Source organism: Petaurus breviceps, unplaced genomic scaffold (assembly GCF_028583685.1).
Source record: "Petaurus breviceps papuanus isolate PSGF00001 unplaced genomic scaffold, PetGlider_PUasm1.0 37, whole genome shotgun sequence".
NCBI lineage: Eukaryota > Metazoa > Chordata > Mammalia > Diprotodontia > Petauridae > Petaurus > Petaurus breviceps.
In genome coordinates this window covers 9,607,485-9,631,408 of record NW_027186296.1, presented here as the reverse complement: position 1 = coordinate 9,631,408, position 23,924 = coordinate 9,607,485, and the positions used below count along the sequence as shown (strand labels likewise).

Here is a 23,924-nt window from a genome sequence, read left to right as displayed (position 1 = left end):
ATATTCATAGCTATGCTTTTTGTAGAGGAAAAAAAAAGACCTAGGAACAAAGTTGATGGATATTGATTGGGGAATGGCTAAACAAATAATTAATGGAATACGAATGTAATTGAATATTATTAGTATGCCATAAGAATTATCAAATATAAAGAAATCAGAGAAGTATTAGAAGTATGAACTGATGCAGAAAGAAGTAACCAAAACCAGGAAACAAACAAAAAAAAAACCACACAAATCCCCTAAAACAACATAAATGTAAACAGGAACAAAAACAATGAAAGAAAGTGAACACAATTTTAATGAACATTCTTGACCCAAGGAAACTCAAATAAATATGTACCTCCCTCTCATCATTTCAGAAATGATAGACTATGCTTATAGAACATTCCATTTATCATCAGATTTAGTTGATTTGAGTCCTATTTTTCCTTACCTAATTTTTTTTTTCTTTTTTCTTTGTTATAAGGGCTAGCTTATTTGATAGGAAATGGGAGAGGGACACATTTGAAATGTCCTTGTTTTCAAGTGTTTAATGCATAAAGATAATGTAAAAATGAAAGTTATTGATAGAATATGTAAGCTCCTTGAATGCAGGGATCACTCTTTAGGGAAATAACTAGAAAACCTTTGTCTATATTTTAGGAATTGTTTCCTATTTTCTTTTTAGTTTTTCCTGATGTTTATCACATTAGGAATGGTTCTCATTCCTTTTGGGAACAACCAGAAAATCTGGACATCTTTTTCAGTATTGTTGGGGGGGGGGGTGTTGCAGCATGGGTAACAGTAAAAATAGAACATTTTTTAAATACCTGAGTCTACCTATCTGGGAGCAATCTCAGTAGCACTTTCCCATCCAAGTCCACCTTCCATATCCACTATGGTTAAAAAGAGAATATCATGTCATATGGTTTTGACTTATTGAAAGACCCAGTATCTATATGTTTAACTCCTCTTCTTGGCCCCTTCACTAAGTCATAAAGCACCAAAAGTACTTAGCTAAGTCATTACCTTAGGCAGAATTTCTTCAGATGGAAGGAGGCTTTGCCCTAGTAAAATTCAACTTTGACATTTTTGCTGTCTTTACCCAAGTTTTTCCATGCTGCGTATTTCTGGGAGGGGAAAAACTAAAACTAGAACTTTAGTCCTTGCTTGAGATGTTGAACTTAACAGAATGTAGATTCTGCTGCAGTGGGACTGCTTCAGTAACACTGCGCCAGTCTTCAGGTTGAGCCATTAATTATACTATTGCTTCTAGTATAGCTGTGTTGTTATACGTGCTGAATATGTGCTGAAGACAAAGTATTTGTCTACAGATTCTAAATAGGTCATTAGAGCAATGGCAATAGAATGAAAGTTTCTCCCTCATCCAAAAGTTCTAGGATAAGAACTGAGAGCAAAGCTGAACAAGGTAACTGGGAGTCCTTTCATCAGAAGTGGAGGCAGGAATCCTTAAGCTAAAAAGGAATCTTTAGAATAGGTTCAGCTACTTTTATTCTATTACTTTAAATTCATTTTGCTTCTCCCAGTATCTAGAGAGAACTTCCAGGCAGTGCTATAGTGAGTTGTCAAGGAACAGCTGTAGTTCTGAATAATGCTGATCAGGGACAAAAGAAATAAATATATTCCATTTATGTAACACATGGTACTATGGAAAAAGCATTAGATTTTAAGTCAAAGGATCTCAATTCAAATCCCTGTTCTGTCATTTACTACCTAAGTGACCTTGGACAAGTCACTTAATTTCTCTAAACCATAATATATTTATCTGAAAAAGTAAGGAGTTGGTCTAGATGGCTTCTTAATGTCTTTTCAGGCTCTTCATTGAATGTATCCTACTGAAGACTAGACTCCTCAACTTCTGTTCCTCTAGGCCTCAATTAATAAGAAGTTCTGTCATGGATTTCTCTCAGAAGTAGAATTTTCTATTCCTTTACCCTTAGTCAAAACTAGGTAGAATTTCTCTCTGATGACCTTTCAATATTTCCTTAGAAAGCTCTCTGGGTTCCAGTTTCCTAATCTGCATAATGTGAGGATTATGACCTCCGTTGTCCCTCATAATTTAAAATTCTATGATTCCTGTAGATTGTATTCTTTTTGAGGAAAGGAACTATTTCATTTGTGTCTTCATATGCTCTTGGTGAGGAAACATGATTTGTGTAATATAGTTACAAAGTCAGATAAGAAGCCAGAATGATGTGGGATCGAGCTCTGCACATGATATATACTGGACAAATCCCTTAACTTCTCAGTGCTCTAGGTCAATGGTTCTCAATGTGTGGTCTGGAGGCTCTTCCTAGAGGTTTCTAAGGGCCTTTCAGGAGGTCTAAAAGATTCAAACTATTTTTGAAATAATACAAAGATGTTTTCATTTCTAATATGGTACCTATTAATAGATATAACCCACCTAAACAAAAATCCTTAGAGATGAGTGTCCTCAACAATTTTTAAGATTATAAAGAGATTCTGACAGTTTGACCTGGCAGTTGGGAGTGCAAGTTTGTGTTGGCTGGGAGCCTGGGGATCATGAATAGATAAGATTTGGATGCAGTTGATTGGCCTTGGTCCCCACAATAAAAAACAATAACAAAAACCAGGACCTTGATAACCTCCATGAACTGAAGGCCAAAGCCTGGAAGATTATGAACTAGTTTGACCCCTCAGCCCTGATCACCCTTTCCAATTTTTCATCCATAAAATCAGAACCTGCCTGCACCACCCCCTCAGGAGTCCATGGCTAACAGTAACACAGTGGAAAAGAAGCCAGCCCCCCTCGAGGAGTAGGGGGTGTCTTAGTCCAGAAGGCAATCAGGTTTTGATCAAGAAGAAATTATAGGACCTTGTCAGACAAATACATCCCAATGAACAGCTAGATGAAGATGTGGAAGAAATACTCCTACAGATTGCTGATGACTTCATGGAGAGTGTAGTGACAGCAGCATGACAACTGACCTGGCATCAAAAATCTAACACTTTATAGTTCAAAGATGTCCAACTGAATTTAGAGTAAGAAGCCAAAGCCCAGGGACTAGCCTAGAGCAAAAGCTTCATTACTGTCTCTTATGGTTTACTTTAACACATCGGATGTCAGTCATCTCACCAGCCTCATAAGTCCCAGAGCACCAATGGAACGTGTGGATCCCAGATTTTGGTTCAGAAGAAATTCAACCCTACAAAAAGGTCTGCACCACAGAGACTCACAAACAGAGCCTTATCCCACAAAACAACCAAGAAATAATACATGGTAGGGGCAGAGAGTAGACAGCGCTGCATTTGGAGACATGGGAGAGGCCTCCACAATACTGCCTATGGAATTTTTCTTTATTCTTTAAAGAGAAGCCATATGTATTTTTATTAACAGTACAACAATATCTATTGTGACTGAGGAGACCTGCCAAAAAAACCTAGCCATTATCTGGTCCCAGTTCCCCTCCCTTTTACTTGCCCTCTCAAAAGGCAGCAATGTTTATCAGCCCAAAGGAGATTTTATTTGTGGTTTATCCTAAGTGGTTGTCCAAGGGACAGAGAGTATCCTGGTCTTGTTTGGAGCCACAAGAGAGGTATCTATTTCCCTTTCCTCCCCATACTTTGTAACATCAGTGTTTATATGGATATGATTTTTATTTGTTTTTCAAAAATTAAGATATCATTAATCTAAAAAAAGAGTATAAAGATATTGTGAGAACAAAAAATTTAGGAGACACTTCTCTAGGAAATTCTCTAAGACTGTAAGTTTCAAAGAAGATACTGATCTCCATTGGTACATGGAGTTTCCTCACCTGAGAATTATGTATCCAGTCCTTTCCCTTTGAATTCTCAGTTACTAGTATAATGCTTGGCATGTAATTAGACCTTTAAAATGCTTATTTATTAGATTAAAAATGGGAAAAGGACCCATTTGTACAAAAATACTTATAGCAGTTCTTTTTGTGGTTGCTAAGAGGGGATGTCAATCAATTGGGAATGACTGAACAAGTTGTGGTATGTGAATGTAATGGCATATTATTGTGCTATAAGAAATGATGAGCAGGCAGACTTAAGAAAAACCTGGTAAGACTTATATGAACTGATGCTGAGTGAAGTGAGCAGAACCAGGAGAACACTGTACACAAGTAAAATCCACTGTGTGATGACTGACTTTGATATTCTTAGCTCTTCTTAGCTTCTAAGACAACTCCAAAAGGCTCATGATGGAAAATGCTATCTATACACATCCAGAGAAAGAATTAAGAGTCTGAATGCAAATAGAAGCATACGATTCGTTCTCTCTCTCTCTTTTGTTTTGTTTTGTTTCTTCTTTCTCATGGTTCACCCCATTGGTTCTCATTCTTCTTTACAACATGACTAATGTGAAAATATGTTTAATATGAATAAATATATAGAGACTATATCAAATTGCATGCTGTCTTGGGGAGGGAGGCAGAGAAAATTTAAAACTTATGGAAGTGGAGTTTGAAAATTGATTTGTAAAATGTTTATTGATGCATTGATTGATCCTATGATTTATCCAAGAACATATACCTAGTAAGCGAGAGAGAATATAGTATACAATAAATAGTCTTAAGTATAACAGCAGAAAATAAAATGTATGGCCTTACTGAATCAGAGTAATAATTAATTTAGTCCAATATTGTGTCTCTAAAAGTGACACTAAGGGCTGCTTTGGGGGAAAGGAAGGAGATTGATACCTAGAACATACTTGACCTCTGAGAGTTCTACTCCAAATTATTCATCTTCCCTCACAACTCATCATGGGTCATCTGTGATGTATCTAATAACTTCTTAAGACATTAAAAACTAAAATTCTGGTAATATTTTGTACTTTGGTTTCTCTTGAAAAGGAAACAACTGTATCAGCAATGCCATATTCACAATGCCTATAGAGATTACAAATATGCTGATATAATTATCCATTAGAAAATACGTCATGTTTGCCATATGAGGAAATAAACTAGAAAATTTATTAAGATACCAAAAGACTGAGTCCCAAAACCAGAAAGTGAAAGCCATCAGAGTAGTTATGACATTGGCACAGGTAGATAAAGTAGAAAGCACCCACATTTTCAAGCCTTTAAAACAGAACAGGCTACCTCAGGCAAAGGTCCTCCTCTCCCCACGCACAGCAACCACCCAGCGTCCTGGAAGCGCACTCCCAGCAGCTCCGGCCCCTGGCAGTCCTCAGCAGGAGTCCTTAGCAGAAAGTCCTTAGCAGTTCTAACTCAAAAAAGGGCTTCGCGCTGCCACTGCCTCTGCTGCTGCCGCCGTCACCACCACCGCCAGCCACCGAAGGAACGCTAGCTTGGCTTCCGCTTCCTCTTGCTCCGCCCCTTCCTGCTACGTCAGCAAGTCCAACGGGGCATGGAAGATCTTTAAATCCCATAACCCTTACAACAACATAGCAAAATTCCCAGTGTCTACAGCTTATGCATTGTGGCAAGGAGTGTGGCTGGAGCCCCAGCTGCCAGGGTCTAGGAAGTATTTGCTGCTGGCTGCATCTTCAAGTTGGGAGGCTATATGCAGGGGGAAATGTTTGGAGCCTTTATTGAGAAAGATTATGAATCTTCCATTCTAATTTTTGTCCACAATTGAAAGCAATTGTACTAGAAAATTAGGACTTTTTCTAGGATACTGCTGGTACAATATAATATAAGTGAAACTAATCTCTGTGTAAGTGCAGTTCACAGTGGTATTCTCACCTTTCTGGATCATCAGGGATAAAAAGACACTGCTCCACAGATGATTTCCAGGAACCTGGCAAGTTTACAAAATAAGGAGAGTTGACAAGGACCCCAGAGAAGGGGCTGACCTTCCTGTCCACCCCATGATATTTTCCCTCTGGACTACATAAACCACATACTTCCTGGAACTAATACAAAAGTTTACCAAGTTGAAACAAGACTTTATTTGAAACTTGAAACAATCCCATTACAGATTAGTTGACTTCAATCTTGTTGAATGCATTTCCATTCCATTACCTTACACAGAAAAATAAATTCTAACTTATCTTAAACATCAAATTAGGAGAGATATATTTCACTTAAAATGAGACCAGAATGAGTTCAATTACCTTTTGGTTGTGTCCCAGTACCCAAAAACTTTCCCCTTTATGTGAGTCAGGAAAGGGTTAAGGGCTACTTCTATTCCAAAGTGCAAGACTTAAAACTTTTTCACTGAAACAGCTCCCAAGTCCTACCTCTGTCTAATCAGTGAAATAACTTTCTTCTCTGTCCCTCCACACTTAGAACCTGGATTACACACAGACATTCACTCATACCACACAAAGAAACAAACATAGAACAGGTACAAATGGGATTATAATGACTGATTAGAGCTACCCTAAAATTGAGAGTTATATTCAAGAATTTATCACTGGCAGTGGGACTCTAAGGCATGACAACTGCCTCAATTCTTACCTCTCAATGTAAACCAAGTTGAGTTGTTAAGGGGTGTGCTGTTCCCCCTCACACTGCCTTGTCTCTGTCATAACTTTATAGAACAGTGATGAAAACACCAAACATCCATGCTCAGAGTTCTAAGCTATAGCCAAGCTAATAGGAAATATTTTTTAAAACTCCCATTGTGAATCAGGAAGGATAAACCTCAAATAACCATTCTCAAGATGTCATCATGTGATCCCTGACAGGGTGGTGGCCTGAGTTCCAGGTGCAGGGTTTGTGCACAGTCTGTAGGTGCCTGGGGATCACTGTGCTTCCACACCACAGAGGTAGGTGCCTGAGTCTTCAGGCTGAGAGTCTGTGATGTACAGGGTGCTGAGACGCTCTCTCCTGTTGATTGTGGATCTTAACCTTCCTCTCTCCTTCTCCTCAGAAGTCATGATGAATAGGGTGGTGAGGTCTTTTCCAAGATCCTGCTTGAACCACTGAAGCCCTCGGGAAGTACTGTCTGAGTAAGTGCAGTTGAAAGCAGTGTTCTCTCCCTCCTGGACTTTCAAAGACTGAGGACTCTGCTCCACCGTCTGTTTGCTGCTTACCCCTGTGTAGAAATACAATGCCAGACATGGGAAAGCTGGTCAATTATACTATTCTTTTTATTTCTGAGACATGTCAAGTAAATCCTATGTGAACCAGATTGTCTCCCCCCTCAGTCTTGTGTTTTCTGAGACCCCCCCCCCCATTCCCATTTGTTATTTCCTGAGACCCCTCGTTCCCATCTCCTCCAACTCACAGCTTGGTTGAAGACATAGAGTCATGCATAAGGCTCCCACTAACTTCTCCATTCTTTTTCCAGTTAAGGTTAGTTAGCATTCAGTTTTGGGGGTCAATAATCTGTACTATGACACTATAGTCAAGGAAGCTTTCTGAATTCTGAATGTTTATAGCTCTTCTTTTCAAGGAAATACAAGGCATTCTCAAGCAGCTAAACAGCCAATCAGAGTTGTGGGACTATCACCTTATGCACTTCATGAAGTCCCATTCACAGCTGAGGGCATTTCTGACTAGGGAAACACTGCCCTCCTTGGGCTAAATATTGAACTGCTGTGGCTATGAGGAAATGTTCAACCAGGATGTACCAAGCAACTGGGGACAGAGAGATCCTTTCATCACTCTTCTTTCATTGAAAAATCAAACGTTTATTAAATATAAGTTATTATAAGTATTGTACCAGGCAGCAAGATAAAAAGATCAAAAATGACATTGTCTCTTCCCTTACCCAGCTCTTTAAGATTTTCAAAGCACTTTTCATGTATTATCTCATTTATGCCTCACAACAATGTTAAGTAGGCAATAAAGTTCTCATTATCCTTATAAGAGATGATAAAATAAAGAGAAATGACTTACCCATGGTAAACACAGCTAGAAAGTATCAGAGGCAAGAACTGAACCTGGATCTTCCTGAAGTCTATCTACTATACTTTGCTACTTCCCAGCTTGCTCTATTACGTTAGTTATTTGGATGACAAACAAACATATATGGTATAAAGTATATCATGAGAGCACTCGATGACTATGGTCAATTTTAGGAAGAAATGATCGCTTTCATCCATGTGGGGGGAAGAAGTTCAGAAAGAAGACTTAATGGAAAAGTTGGGCCCTGAAAGAAGGAGTATCCTGCTCAGAATATAAGTAGAAGAGGGATTCCCAAAAGATGGTAAGGTTCTCCAGATGCTCCATTTTGCTGCTAACATTGTCAATTACATCATACTCTAAAACACTTCAGAGCCTACTAAGATCAATAATTACTCAAAAGAGTTTGCCCTAATTATTCACATAGGAAAAGCTAAGTGAATGAAGAATGACTATTTTTCAGACTATGACATGAAGTTGTCTGAATTGCCCATAGAGATGGTCCGTCAGCGCGTGTATCTTGACTAGACATACACCGAGTCCAGAATCAAACAGGAACAAGAGAGAAGGATGTGTTGCACTTGGGAAATTAGATAGTGCTTTTAATTATCTTGAGCTTACTAAAACAAGCTCCATCTTTTTCATGGTAATATTCTTCCAATGTTGTTATATGACTACAAAGTATTCAAAACTCTAAAGAATTAAGTTGTAAGTCAGCCAAGGACAATAAAGAATCATGTAGTGAGCATGAGTGGGTTGAATCATGTTACCAATAAGAATTATTTAAGAGAAGCCGCATAAAGGCATGAAGGACACTAAAAGAGAAATGAACTGGGGGAGGCTAGGACCTTAGCGCAGTGAATAGAGTACTGACCCTGGAGTCAGGAGGACCTGAGTTCAAATCCGGCCTGAGACACTTGATACACTTACTAGCCGTGTGACCTTGGGCAAGTCACTTAACCCCAATTGACCTCCAAAAAGAAAAGAGAGAAAGAGAAATGAATGACCAAAAAAAGAGGTGAATCAATCATGCAAGACAATGGTCTATGAACTTTTTTGATCACTCACTCCTATCATTAACAAGGTTTTACCATGTGCCTCAGATATATGTCTATTTCCTTACCTATTTGTGTGTGTGACCAAGCCTAGGATGTTTTGCCTGGTGCTGGGTTGGCAAGAGGAAACATGACTTCTAACTGGTCAAGGAAATGATCGCTTTCATCCTGTCATTCCACTGTCTTCCCAGCTCTTCCCTTCTCCCTTGCTCTTTCCACTACAACATGGTGCCTTTGAATATATCATGGCAATATGCCTAAGTTTTTCTTGATGTTAGTACTTGATTTACAATTTCTCTCATTACCTTCTCTCTTGCAATTAGCCTCAGAAATTTCAAGATTTATGCTGCAAACTCCTCTACCAAACTGCCTTCTCCATTTTTCAACCTTCTTAACCCTAATAACCTCCTTCTTCACTTCATTACACCCATCAAAACATGGTCCCACCTCAGAACTTATCATATCACATAACTGAGACACCTCCAAGATCCCAAACTCTGAAATTCTGCAATCACATACATTCTGTTAAACTCAAATGACCCTTCATCTTAATTGTGATCTGTCATCCTCTGTATCCTATTGATTCTCCTAGTCCATTAGACATATTCTCCTTATTCTTATCTACAGTTTAAGTCTTGATCTCATGGATTGACATTTTAACAACACAGTAGCTGCTACCCCAGAATCCCTTGCACCCAGAATTTCTACCATTTCGAATCTATGACACTTTATTCTTAACCCAATCCCAAACCAAACCAAACTGATTTCTCCAAATATACCACAGGACTACTGAAGGAAGAATATCATGAAATTGATTTGATTTCATTTACTTAAAATTAATGATAAATGATCTTATTTGAACTCCCACTGAAACACACATACATACACACACACACACACACACACACACACACACACACACAGCAATGCTTCTTCTCTACCTTCCTAGAATCCTCTATTCATTTCCCATATTGACTCTTTTAAAACAGTTCAGCTCACTTCTTGCCAACAATCATATACTCGTAACTTATAGCAAATGACTTAGATTCCTATTTTCTGAGAATTGGGTCTGATGGCATAAACTTGCTAAATCCTTCTCCTTCATTCCCCAAACCTCAAAATCATTTATTTTTTTCCTCCTCTCATACTTTCCTTTGACCAAGAAGAATTCTCCTTTTGCCTAATCTCTCTCTATAAACCTTTGATATCAGTAACTCCCATCTCCTCAAGAACTTTGTTCTAGAAGTCATTCTCTCTCTGTATCTGTGTGTGTGTCTTTCTCCCTCTCCCCATTACTCTCTCTGTATCTTCTCTCACCTTTCTCTCATCTCTGTTTTTCTCTCTGTTTCTCTGTCTCTGTTTCTCTATCTCTCTGTATCTGTTTGTCTATCTGCTACTCTCTCATATTCAATCTTGACCTTTTTACTAGCTCTTTCCCATTTAACTATAATTATGCTAGGCCTTCCTGAAATCTTAAAAAAAAAAAAACCTTGCTTTGATTTTTGTACCCCCATTTGGCTACTATCCCACTTCCCTCTTCTCTTTCACTTCCTAAATTCTTAACTTTGCTTGGTTATCATTGGGTTGAGAAATATAAGCAGGCCTTTAAGGTTTTAGTCAACTGGTTTACAGATGTACTAATATTGGCTTTTGTAGATCCAAATAAGCCCTTCATTTGCACACAAACACTAGTCTAATGTGTCTTGGAATAGGTTTACACTAAAAAAATGATAGCCACCAAAAAGCCTAAAAGACTCACTGAGAGTGAGATTCATTATCACAAATTAGAGTTCCTAACTTTAAAGTGGACTAACACTAATTAATTATAAGAATACAATTACAGGTATGGACCAAAAACAATCTGCTGACTCTTCAATAACTTAGGTTAGGGAGACAATTCTTAGCTAAAAAAGAGATAGAGATGATCATAGAAGATAAAATGTATGATTCAATTACTATGTTTTAAAAAGCCTCTGCAAACAAAACAAATACAGCTAATATTAGAAAGGTAGCCATTAATTAGGAGAAAAATATCTTTGTAATAATTTTTTTCTGATAAATGGTTAAAATACAAGATATATAAGGAACTGAAACAAATAAAGTTGAAAAATAGTCATTTCTCAATAGATAAGTGGTCAAAGGATATGAACTATCAGTCCTCAAATGAAGGAATGAGAGCTATCAACAACCATGTAAGAACCCTCCAAATCACAAATAAAAGAAATGAAAATCAAACCAGGCATGAAGTATCACCTTACACTCAACAAATGCAAAGAAATATAAAGATAGGGCTAATCAGTGACGGATGGATTATGGAAAGATGAGCACAGTAATGAATTGTTCATGGAGCTATGAACTAGTACAACCATTCTGGAAAATTATTTAGAATTCTGTAAAGAGAGTGACTATAATGTCTATATCCTTTGACCCAGAAATTCCACTGCTAGAGACATACTCCAAGGATATCATGACAAAAAGAAAGGACCCCCTCTATGCCAAAATATTTCTAGCAGCACTTTTTAATACTGAAGAACTGGAAACAAAGCTGATGCCTATTGATAGGGAAATAGATACACAAATTGTTGTACATGAACACAATAAAATATTACCATGTTGTAAGAAATAATGAATGCAGAGAGACATGGAAAGATTTACATAAGCTGATAACAAAATAAAGTAGAACCAGGAACACAAAATACACAGCTGTTACACAATATAAATGGGAACAATAACAACAAAACAATAAAAACTGAATGGCATGAAATTATAATGACCAAGCATGACCTGAAGAAACCAAATGCAAAAAGATACCTTTCCTCCCTTTCTTTGCAGACAGGTGGACTATTAGTATGGAATGTTGCATATAATATCAGAAATTTTGGTATGTTGGTTAGTTTTGCTGATTTTTTTATATGTCTTTTTTCCCTCAGTATAAGGAAAGACATTCTAGAAGTGGGAAGAAGAGATACATTAAGAATTGCAGGTAACATGAAAAACAAAGATGTTTAAAATGATTTTAAAATAACTTTACTATTTACTTATTTTTTACTTTTTTCTATTTTAATTTTTAAATTCTCTCCTTCCCTCTTGCCCTTTGTCATTGGGAAGGTAAGAAATATGATGTCAAATATACATGTGAAATTGTGCCAAAAATTTCCGTATTGGCAAAGTGGGGGGGGGGGGGGGGAGGAGCAAGAAAAATAAATAAAGTGAGGGGGAAAATTATTCTTCAATCTGCACTCAGATTCCATCAGTTCTACCTCGGGAGGTGGATATCATTTTTTCATCATAAGTCCTTCAGAGTTGTCTTGGATCATTGTATTGATTAGGATAGCTAAGTTATTCATAGTTGATCATCCTTGTGGTATTGCTGCTGCTGTGTACAATGTTCTCCTGGTTCAATTCACTTCACTTTTCATCAGTTCATATATGTCTTCCTAGGTTTTTTTCTGAAATCATTCTACTTGTAATTTCTTATAGCATAATAGTATTCTATTATGATCATATACAACAACTTTTTTAGCCTTTTCCCAGATGATGGATGTAACCTCAATTTCCAATTCTTTGCCACCACAAAAAGCTATAATTTTGTACTATAAATATTTTTGTACATATAGGTCCTTTTCCTTTTTCTTTGGTCTCTTTAGGATACAGACCTAGTATTGCTTGGTCAAAGGATATACACAGATTTCTAGCCCTTAGGGCATAGCTTTAAATTGCTCTCCAAAATGACTGGGTCAGTTCACAACTCCACCAGCACTGTATTAGTATTCCAATTTTTCTACATTCCCTTCAGATTTTATCATTTTCCTTTTTTGTCATGTTAGTTGATCTAATAGGTCTGAGATGGTACCTCAGAGTTCTTTTATTTTCATTTCTCTAATCAATAGTGATTTAAAGATTCAGAAAGCTTTGATTTCTTCTGAAAACTGCCTGTGCATATCCTATAATTATTTATCAAAAACTATTTCTTTTCAAAAATCCAAATGCTTCCAATGGGCTTCTGGAAATACAAGGTCATAGAATACTATCATAATGCCATCATACTTCATATATTAAAAATACTCATTCATCATGAATTTAATTTATTTTAATCTTTTCCCCACCCCCTACCTTATGCTAGTAAATATGGCTAGAGCCATAGTCACTGTGTACATGGAAAATGATATGCCTCCTCAGTCCAGGGGTAGGTGCCTGAGTCTCTATCCTGGGAGTCAGTAATGTGCAGAGATCAATGACATTCCTTTCTATTGATCTTAATCTTCCTTTCTGCTCCTCCACTCCAATAATTACAAACAGGTGGACAAAGGATTCACAGGTATTCTTTCTCTATGAGCATGTTATTCACATCAGATGACCAATTACATTCCAGTGTGGTGCCCTCTTCTTCCTGGAGCCTCAGCACTCAAGGACTCTTCTCCGCCTTCATCTGCCTCCTCTCCCTGGCCAATAAGAGAACAGCAGACATAGGTGACGCTCACTAAGACATCGCTTTAACTCTTTGCAAACCTATGATAATATTCCCAAAAACCAACAAGGAGGGTGGCATAGAATCTGTTAACCCCCTCCCTGATTTAGCTACAAAATTATTTCCACCATCCCTTCTATGAATATTCTCAATTCACAGAAAACCTGAATCCATAGGATCCCCAGGGAAGCTCTCAACTACCTCTTCGTGATTCTCTTGCCAGTTTCTGAGTACACATCCTTATAATATCTTGAGGTGTTTATATTTTTGTATCTAATCTGTTCTTCCAACGACACTCAAAGCCAGCAGCTGCAAGGCTCCATCTTCTGTTCTGTGCATAGAAGCTTGGCTCCCTGTGGCTTAACCCACCCTGGAGTAGTTTCTCCCTCAGAGATGGCAGATCTTTCACTTTTCTTTGAATATTTCTCTGAGGAAACATGAAAAAGAGAGAGGTTCCTTTCTCTTGCTACATTCCTGCCTTCAAAGACCTCACATTCTGTAGGAGATGTAGCAAGTACACAAAGAAATTATGCACAAATATATTAAGCAATTTTGAATTTGCAGGAGCAGTAACCACAGAGGGGAAATAACTCACATTTTAACTGTGCTTAGAGCAAGAGAGATTAAGATGTGACTACAACATACCCATCTCTATTCTCATTCACTGAATTAAACATTACTGAACTCCACCCAACCCCATCTACAACCCTGGTCTGATATCCTTTCTGATGTGATGTGGTGAGGGTGTTCCCTGTACATTTTCCTCAAATGATCACATCCAAGAGTAAGTAATAAATTCTTCATTAAATCAAAGTGTAAGTATGGCTATACAGAGTGAGCACTGTAATCTCTGTAATGTTTAGTTAGTATAATAATAGCTCTCCTCTTTGGTCACTTCTTTATTTTCATTTTTTGTTCTTTTTAAAAAAATGATCAACTACTTTTTACATTTCAGTTTACTTATTCCTGTCTGGTTTTAATGAGCTTTGAAAAATGTATTTGTACATTCCCATTAGATGTAATAACTCTAATCCACTCCTCTAACTGATTTGAACAAACTTTTGTAAATTTGCATGAACCCAAATGCATAGATTTCAGTTATCATAAGATCTGAACTCAGTATAAAGTTTGGGACTGTAGAAGCATCAGAGGGTTGAGGGGCTCAGAAAACTGGCCATATACTGCAACGCTATCTACCATTGGTAGGAGATGAAGCCCATAATGAAAAAGCACCTCACCTTCCCTTTCAATTACATATGAGATAATTAGTAGTATGAATTTACTGGTGGGCAAAGGAATGACTGTTAAGCCTAGTCAGCTACCTTACTACTCAGCCCTTTCGACTGCTTTTTAATTAGGGGTCTTCAAGAGAGTGGGAATGATTACTTTCTTTGAATTTTGAAGTAGATTGGTTAAGTAGGATTTTAAATAGGTTGGGTTCTTTTAAAACTCTGAAAGGCTGTGATTGATTTCAATACCCCATAGCAACATAAAGCCAGAGGAAGAAATTTTCAGACAAGTTCTATTATACCATATGACTAGAGTCCTAGCCACAGGTGCCTGGGAAGCATAGATCTCATTTCCCTTCTTCTTGTTTGTCTTCTAGATACCTTTGGGCCTTCAGTTGCTCACGGCTTCAAATGATTGTATCCACAAGGTTTTTGGACCCCTTTCAGAGGTGTGCTGGAGCCAGTTTGAGGATTTATACCAAGGAAATAGGCAAACTACAAATCAGGCCTTGATTTATTGCTTTGTTGAGTTCTAGGCTTTAATAAGTGTTGGAGACAATGGTAATACTGCAAATTAAACAAATGTGTCTTGGCACGTTTTTTTTTTTCAGAGATCCAGTTGTTAAACATTTATCAGTACACCCCATATAGCCCAGAGTGACATCAACTGCCATTGATTCTATTACTGTTAAAAACAGAGTCTCTGTTCTCTGTGTCTAGACAATCAGGAACAAAATAGTTTTTATGTATTTTCATACCTTTTTAGTGATCCTGAAGGAAATTCAGAAATTGGAAACACTGTCCCCATTCATACATAAAAAAAACTAAATGTAGTTAGATTTCAGTTTGAAAACTGGGAAAGACTCAGTTTAATATAACAAAGTACATTCATGCCATAGCAAATAATTCAGATCAATTTAATAAGCACTTAATAATCACCTGCTACTTACAAAGTCCTGTACTTAGAACCAGGGTCATAAAAGGTAGAGTAAAATCATCCTTGCCTTCCAAAACCTCACATTCGGTAGGGGATACAGAATGCATACAAAGAAATTACACACAGATAAACACAAAGCGATTTTGAGATGGAAGGAGCACTACCCACAGGGGAAATAACTCACATTTTAACTGTGCTGAGAGCAAGAGAGACTAAGATGTGAGACCCAGTTTCTACTTCCAAAGATCTTAGTCTGTGTGCATTATTTTTCATTTATTTATTTATTCACTTGCTTTCTTGTTTATTTATTCATTCATTTATTTATTTGGAGTGGGGAGGAGAGAAAACTATGCTGTCTTTACTTATGATCCCCCTGTTGATTCCAGGCATCCCTACATGATTTGACTCCCCAGGTTCTATCTGTGACATTTCACCCTCAGGTAAATAGCCCTGAGAGAATATGGACAAGGGATCAGAGGAGTCTGACTTAGAGCCCAGGCAGAGTGCTAGATTTGGAATCAAGAAGATTTGAATACAAATTGACACTCACTAGTTTCTGGGCAAATCACTTACCCTCTATCAGTCTCGATTTTTTTCATCAAAAAAAAAGTGAGGATAATAAATAACTGCTTCTACATCCCAGGGTTGTTGTGAGGATAAAAAATCACATAATATTTGTAAAGCCCCTAAAGTGCTGCATAAACTCTAGCTATGACTATCTGGCATTCTATTTGAAATTCATCATCCTGCCTTTTGACACCTGGGAAAAGCCCCAGTTACACATCTTATTTCTGTCTTTGCATGAGAAAGCTCGGCCTTACAAAACATATGGATCAGGGGAACAACCCTGATCTCTAGATTCATCTGTTTTATTTGCACTTTAATGTACCTGACATCATTCCAGCTGTAGCTGCATTTTAAATAAGGGTAAACTAACCTAATCCTATTTACCATATATATTGTTGTTGTTCAGTAGCTTGTATGGGATTTTCTTGGCAAAGATACCAAAGTGGTTTGCCATTTCTTTCTCCAGTGGATGGGGCAAACAGAGGTTAAGTGACTTGCCCAGGGTCACACAGCCAGGTTGCTGAGATCAGATTTGAACTGAGGTCTTCCTGACTCCAAACCCAGCACTATCACTGAGCCACCTTATGTCATTCTTGTGGTAACTGCATCTTAACCCTAACTACTTCATTCTTCCCTACTTCTGATCTTGGTCCCCGATTGTTTAAATAATAATAATGATGGGGGCGGGGGGGCCTAGGTGGCTCATTGAATAGAACACTGGCCCTGGAGTCAGGAGGAACCGTGTTCAAATCCATACTCAGACACTTAACACAAAAACTAGCTATGTGACCTTGGGCAAGTCACTTAATCCTAATTGCCCTCCAAAAAGCAAACTAATAATAATAATGATGATGATGATGATAATCCAGGGCACTGATGCTTATTATTTTGTGGACTTTGGTTCCTATCTCAACTGTAAGAGTCAATGAAGACTTGTCATTCATTTATTCCTTCATTCAGTAAGCCAGGCATTGTGCCAGGTGCCAAGAATACAAGGACAAGGAATCCTTTCCATTAAGGAGTCTACCTTCTGGTCTGTATGTCTGAAGAGGAGCAGGAGTATTAAGGGAGGAATAACATATGCATGAGAAAGCAATGCAAAGTGATTTTGAAAAAAAGGCATTAATGATTTTGGGGAAGGGAGAGAAGGGATGGAGAGAGGCCTCAAGGCAAAGGTGAAGAGAATGTGGATTCCATGTATGATGGACAGTCTTGGTAAGGGCATGGAGGAAACAAATGGAATCCCTCTTACAGGAAAAACCTTGTGGGTGAATTTGACTGGGATGTCATGAATGTAATGGAAAATGATATATAATAAACCTGGAAAGGTAAACTGAAACCAAATCATGTCCTATTACCAAACATTCCAGAACTTGTATTCATTCAGGGATAGAAAAATAAAGTCACTTAATCCAAAATACAAAGTGTATAGTGACAGAAATGTAGTCTAAGTTCTTCATATAAGACTGACTGAAGGCATTGGAATAAAGTTGTCCCCAGTAGACTTCTCTGGTCCTTATGGACCACCAACTATATCCTCTTTTTACTTGGGTTTAATGTGGAAACCCCAAACTTCCTAAATATTTGTTCATTGATGCAAATCCAGACTCTCTTTCTGATTGCTCTTTGAGAACATCACTCTCCCCAAATCCATCCTCCATATGTAGCTGGCTTTCTTAGCATAGTTCTCCTTTGAAACCTTAGGATGCACATGGTGAGGGAATCCAGGGAAACATCATAACCTGTTTCCCAGTATACAGCCATCATCAAGTACTTGCACATGTGTTGCCCTATCTGTCATATAGTTATGTGTGATAGGGTAATCAGGACCAGATATCTCGAGGTGGCCCCTGCAGGACAGAATCAAGGTGCTATCATTTCTATCTTCATGAAGTGTTTGAGAGAGCATTTGGTTGGTAGCCTTGTTTCTATATCTTGACCTAACAGGCCTCTGTTTAGGGAATTGTAGGTACCATAATATGCTCCTGCCTGCAGAGAGAGTGGTTGTTGTAGGGGATGATGATAGCCACATTTCTGCCATCAGCCACTTCTTCTTGATTGGGCTAGAGGATCCAAATGTGACTGAAGGCGCCTGCAATAAGAAAAAATCTTAAGATCATGCCAGTTGCAACCATTATTGCCTTTTATCCCTTCTCTGACCCAGTGCTGATTCATAGCTCCATGGAAGGAAGGCAAATAAACCAATAGCTCATCTATATAGTGTTTTAAATTTTAAAAAGCACTTTCTTTGCAAAAACCCTATGAAACAGAGAAGGTGGGCATTATTATCCCTGTTTCTTTTATTCTTTCTGGACTTGAGATTTCCTGGTATACTCCATGATAGTTTTGCACTCATGAGAATAAAACTTTAGAGGTATGGAAGGGACTTCAGAGGACATCTGCTACAAACCCATATAACAGATGAGAAGACTGAGGCCCAGGGTGGTCAAGTGACTTGCCAAAGTTCACACTAACAGTAATTATTGGAGGCATGATTTGAACTCTGGTCCTCTTACTCCAAAGCCACCATTCAGTGTTTTTACCTAGGGCACTGAAGGGACAAGTGACATGGTTATATAGCCAGTATATGCCATAGAGCGGTTTTAAACCCAGATCTTCATGACTCCAGGGAAAGTTCTCTATCTACTATGAGTGCTGCTTCTCATGCCATTTTGCAGATTAAGAAGACTGATGGGATTTGACCATGATCACTTCACTCCCAACTCACGTTCCAGATTTCTCTACCTTCTTGCAAATAGCTTTCCCTCACAAAAGCTCCCTGAGGGTAGGAATTTTCTTGTTTGCTTGTTTTTGTATCTCCAGAGCTTAGCACAGTCCCTGACTGTCACTTACCAGTGGTAGTAACCTCAGCCCAAAGCCCCAGAAATGAAGGTTTTTCTATGTCCCTAACAGTTTCCCCAGAGAATGGCTTGGTCTAGGAGAATGAAGCTCCCCTCCTAGGACTAATCTGTTTCAAACCCTCCCTTATTCCTCAGGGTTTATGTTCAGCTCCCCCTATAGTCCCCATCACTGTGTCTTTCATGGTGCAATAGTACACAGCAGTGTCCTTCATTTGAATTAAATTCATTTTCAGTGGGAAGGAATTTTCTTCCTTGTCCTTTTTGTCCCAAAAATCATTTCTTAATTTTTCTTCATTTTCTTTTGACTCTCTTAGGAGGAGTTGAAGAGCTTTGTTGGGGTATTGGACATACCAAAAAAGAAAGGGGAGGCTAGTAGTTTTAAATGTGCAGTTCAAGGTCACTGAATCTCCTTCAGACACTATGACTGGACCTTCTGTCTGGTTTATTGAATCTCCATTGGCTCCTCCTGGAAGAATAAAGACTTTCGCTGTTATTGCTGCATTGTGTTTGAAGAAAAAAAAAAACATATCCACTATAGAAACTAAAGGTTAAAGGAAACTTTGACATGGTAAGAAAAAAAAAAAGAATTGGTTCGAAATGCAAGTAAAAATGTACTTACCAACTATTAAGAAGGTTATAATGACTAAGTCCAGACAAAAGTTCATGGTTAGTGTCTGCTCTCCAAATCCTTGAAGTCTTGACTGTTTGCTGTGAAGAAATGACAAGACTTTTCACTGGAGACTCAGTTTCTACTAGAATTTGGGTGTCTGTGTTGGGAAGCAATGCCCTCATGTGGTTAAATGATTATACTGGTAGAACGCATTTCTCAATTCCTCCTAATTTCTGATCTCTGAGGATCAGAATGTTCAAAAAAATATGCTAGGCATCAAAATATCCCAAAAATAGTTGCCATGTTCCTAATATTTTTGGTTTCCAGAGCACTAACCTTTCAGGAGAATTAGTATAATGGAAAGAGTCCCTAATGATTTCTCCCAGTTCATTTCTATGCTTACAGTGACTTTTCCTTCAAGTTACTAAATATTCATATCACCATGTAATACACTGTAATGTTAAAAAGGCAAGCTCTAGATATGAGATAAGAGGAAGATGACAAGATCATAGAGTTTCAGATTTTTTTTCCATATGGTTACCTTAGAGATTTAGCCTTCCTTATTTTATGAATGAGTAAAATGAGGCCCAGAAAGGCTAAGTGACTTTCCCAAGGTCACAGAGGTAGTCAGATGTAAGACAATTCAAGTCCTTTGATTCCAAATCCAGTATTCTTTCCACTACATCAAGTGGAAGAGAAATGATAGTTTTAAGGGATTTCAGGGAGAATGAAGTTTAGTTGAAGCATTTTTTTTTGCATCCAAAGTATTTGTACCAAGATATGTGATTAATTTATTGTCCTTCAGAAATTTTTGAGACTATTTGTCAAATGGTGAATGAACCATAAAGTCAGTCTCCTCAGCCATTGTCCAGGGAAACAGCTTCTTTGAAAGAGAAGCCAGTCATTTCTACTAGCTTCCAGACATAACAGGCAAGTCAGTCTAGCAAAGCAAGAAGGGTTACTGAGGAAGAGTGAGAATGTCATAGGTGCCAAGCAAGTCAAACTACTACCCCCACCTCAACTACCACCTACCCTCAGATTATGATGGGGCCATCTAAAGAACCCAGGAAAAACAGTAACCTCCATACCACCTCCCTTGTAATACATTGTGATGTAATGTAATGGACTAGAAAGTCCAGCCCTCCAACAATCATCAACCAGGGAAATAACTTTGGTGGAGATCCAATCTGACAATGACTCAGGGGATTATATAGCCTCTGCCTCCTCAACAGGCCACAGATATTGAGACTGGGAAAGAAAAGTTCCTAGCACAAAAATTCTTGGTATTGTCAAATGGTTCGACTCCAGAAATAGATACTGACACCAAAACATTAATAATAATGTTAAAAGAGGAAAGAACTGAGAAACAAGGTAGATGCACATGGATTACAAAACAGCTAAACAAATTGTGGTGCACGCACGAAATGAAACATTATTGCACTGTAAGAAACAATGAATATGATGAATAGAGAAGTATGGATAGATTTATATGAACTGATATGACATGAAGTGACTAGAGCCTAGAAGACAGCATACACAATGAGCATGACAATGAAAACAGGAAGAGCAACTGCAACAAAGTAGCCAAGAAAAAGCAACCTGAGACCCAAAGAAGAGATATGGGAAGCCTGAATGAAGAGCAGGCATAGGGAGGTCATTGTTCCCACGGCTCCAGCATTGTGTGAATCACATTTTTATTTCTTTCATTTGGTGTGCACTTGGCTTTCCTTCCCCTCTTATATCCCATTACAGTAGCTTCTGTCCTTAGAGATTAAATGACTTGTTGGGGAGTCACACAACCAGTGTATGTCAGAATCAAGACTTGAACACAGATTTTCCTGAGAATAAGGCCAGTCCACTTCTTACTAAATCACACTACCTTTTATTACTAATAATATTAATAATAATTACTAATAGTATTATTGTGGAGGTCTTATTCAATATGCTGGGTAAGTGAATCAGGAGAACACATGGAAAGTGATAGAACAAATGAGGAGAGCCTGGAGCCCAGATTCGATTTGGTAAATCTACACATTCTAAACCCTAGACTAAGGAAAAGACAGTCATAGTCAATAAGCTCTTATTAAGTACCTACTATGTGCCGGGCACTATGCTAAGTACTAGGGATTCAAAAAGAAGCATAAAACAGTCCCTGCTCTCAAGGAGCTCGTAATCTGATGGGGAAGATAATATAAAATGAAGCTGGGAAGTAAGGGGGAAGGGTACCCAGAATAGGGGCATGATGAAGTCCTGCCACACGGATGGGAAACGATGAGGTGCTTCCCCTGGGTGCTCTCCTTAAATGGTAGAGAATCTGGAAGGAGCTCTCTGATGTCCACCCTCTACCCTCTGCAAGGGCTAAGTTTCAAAGTTAATGTCAGTTTGCAGGATGATGAGTTTCTGGAGACTGCGAAGTCCAAGAGAGCAGGCAGGTGAGAAATTATGAAAAAAAACAATTCTATCCACAAGGGAGTAAAAGTACCCCTAGAGCAGCCTTTGGAATTGGGTGCTTCATGTAGCACCTCATAATATACATTTGTTTGACCATAAATAGTCTTTATTATAAAAGAGTCAGAACACTTGGATCAATAGTGCACCCTGGCAGCTATGTAATGGCATCATTCTTTTTTCTATTTCTATTCTATTTCTATTTTTCCCATTATTTGACAGAAAATGAAATATTTAAATATCAAATCACAGAGGAACTGTGTCTCATTTTCCCTTCAAAACCACTTAAATGAATCTTGACCTTGCTTAAAAGTGACACTGTGGTATCACTGTACCTGGGTCATATTCTTATTAATGTTGCCCCAGCCACAAATAATGTACTCAGAGGATCCACGGCAGATTATTTTATGCCACATCATCTTAGGTAGGATTCTGGATTATTACCTCCATTCTACTGATGCAGGCTAGGGCACTATTTTCACTTGCTCCAAGTCCTTAGGTGAGAAATTGGTAGAATTTGGATAGAAGCCCAGGCCTCTCCATCTCAGTCTTGTATTCTGTTCCTTAATGACAATCGAGATTGGACCTCAAATATATTTTCACAGCAACAAAGGACTATCTTTAAATTAGCCCAGTCACAGAATTTACTGGGACCTTCTAATATTACTTTCCTATCAGGCAAAACCATATTAGCCAGGTCTTCCTCCTCAGTATGGGAGTCACTCCACCCCTGACAACTAGAAAGCCTTGTCTAGGGAGTACTGTATCTGTTGTGTAGAAATATTGGGCTGAGTTTTTGGTCTGGAAGCCCCTGATGAATGAGTCCCTGTTATGTTTTTTCTAAGTAAATAGAAATCAATTTTCCTTAGCACTTGACCCCTCACTCCATAACTAACATCATCAAGAAGAAAAAGTCTTCATTGGCTCCCACTGGTACCTATCTAATTGGACAAAATACCAGAGGAATTTTAGTTCAAGATCGAGTTCTGTCCTTCCTGAATCCTCCAGGACTGGAGATTCTGCTCTAGGCACTGGACACTAAACCCAACGAAGAAAATCACAGAAGGTACAAGAAATTGTCATCAGATCCTCATTTGAATAGCTGTGATGAACACTCTCTATGTGATTCCATCTCTATCTCTCTATGTCTCTGCTCCTGAGTCAGTCAACAAGCTTTTATTAAGCACTTATTATGGGCCAGGTACTGGGGATACAACTCTGGACATGATTTAGCTTCTTTAATAGTCCACATGGACATTGTATCCAACCAATGGTAGAACATTCCAAACTTGTATTGGTCTGATCAGTCACAATTGAACACAGTGTAACTTGACTCTAAACATAGTGATATCATTTTGGTTCTCTCTGACAATGAAAGCCAACAAGCAACCAGCCAGATTCTTCAATGCCCCCTTTCATGGCACAACTCCCCAAAATCTGAATAATACCCTGGTCAAGTAGAAGAGGGAGAGGAAAGATAAGAACTGATCTATTACTTGGTTCACAGACCTTATCAGGAATAGCCCAGTTTAAGAGACAGTGAGTAATTGTTTAAAAGAAAACGATCTGTGTCTCTATTGCCTTTTTCTTCTTGACCTTCCCAAAGAGTTTAACTTAGCAGAGCTGTCCCATTCAACAGCTTCCTTTGACACATAAATACCTTTGTAAAAAAATATGGCCACTGCTTCTTCTCCTATATTTGAGCCCCAGCTATAAGGATTTAGTATGAGCTGCAGATGCTAGGGAACACTGTACCAGTGAAGAACAGAGGTAGGTGCCTGAGTCTCTGGGTTGGGTAGTTGAGATAATCAGAGAGCTGTGACATCCCTTAATGACTGTGGCCATTACTCTTCCTCTCTGTTTCTCATCTCCATCTGAAAACATTGCAAGCAGGAATGTCAGACCTTTCCCAGGATCTTGCTGGTACCAGTGTATAGTAGTTATAGA

At 38.3% G+C, this 23,924-nt stretch overlaps 1 pseudogene; it reads left to right on the top strand.

Moving 5' to 3' along the window:
* The first annotated feature begins 2,554 nt into the window (after positions 1–2,554).
* LOC138168467 (transcription initiation factor TFIID subunit 12-like) lies at positions 2,555–3,235 on the top strand (annotated as a pseudogene).
* Positions 3,236–23,924: the final 20,689 nt, after the last annotated feature.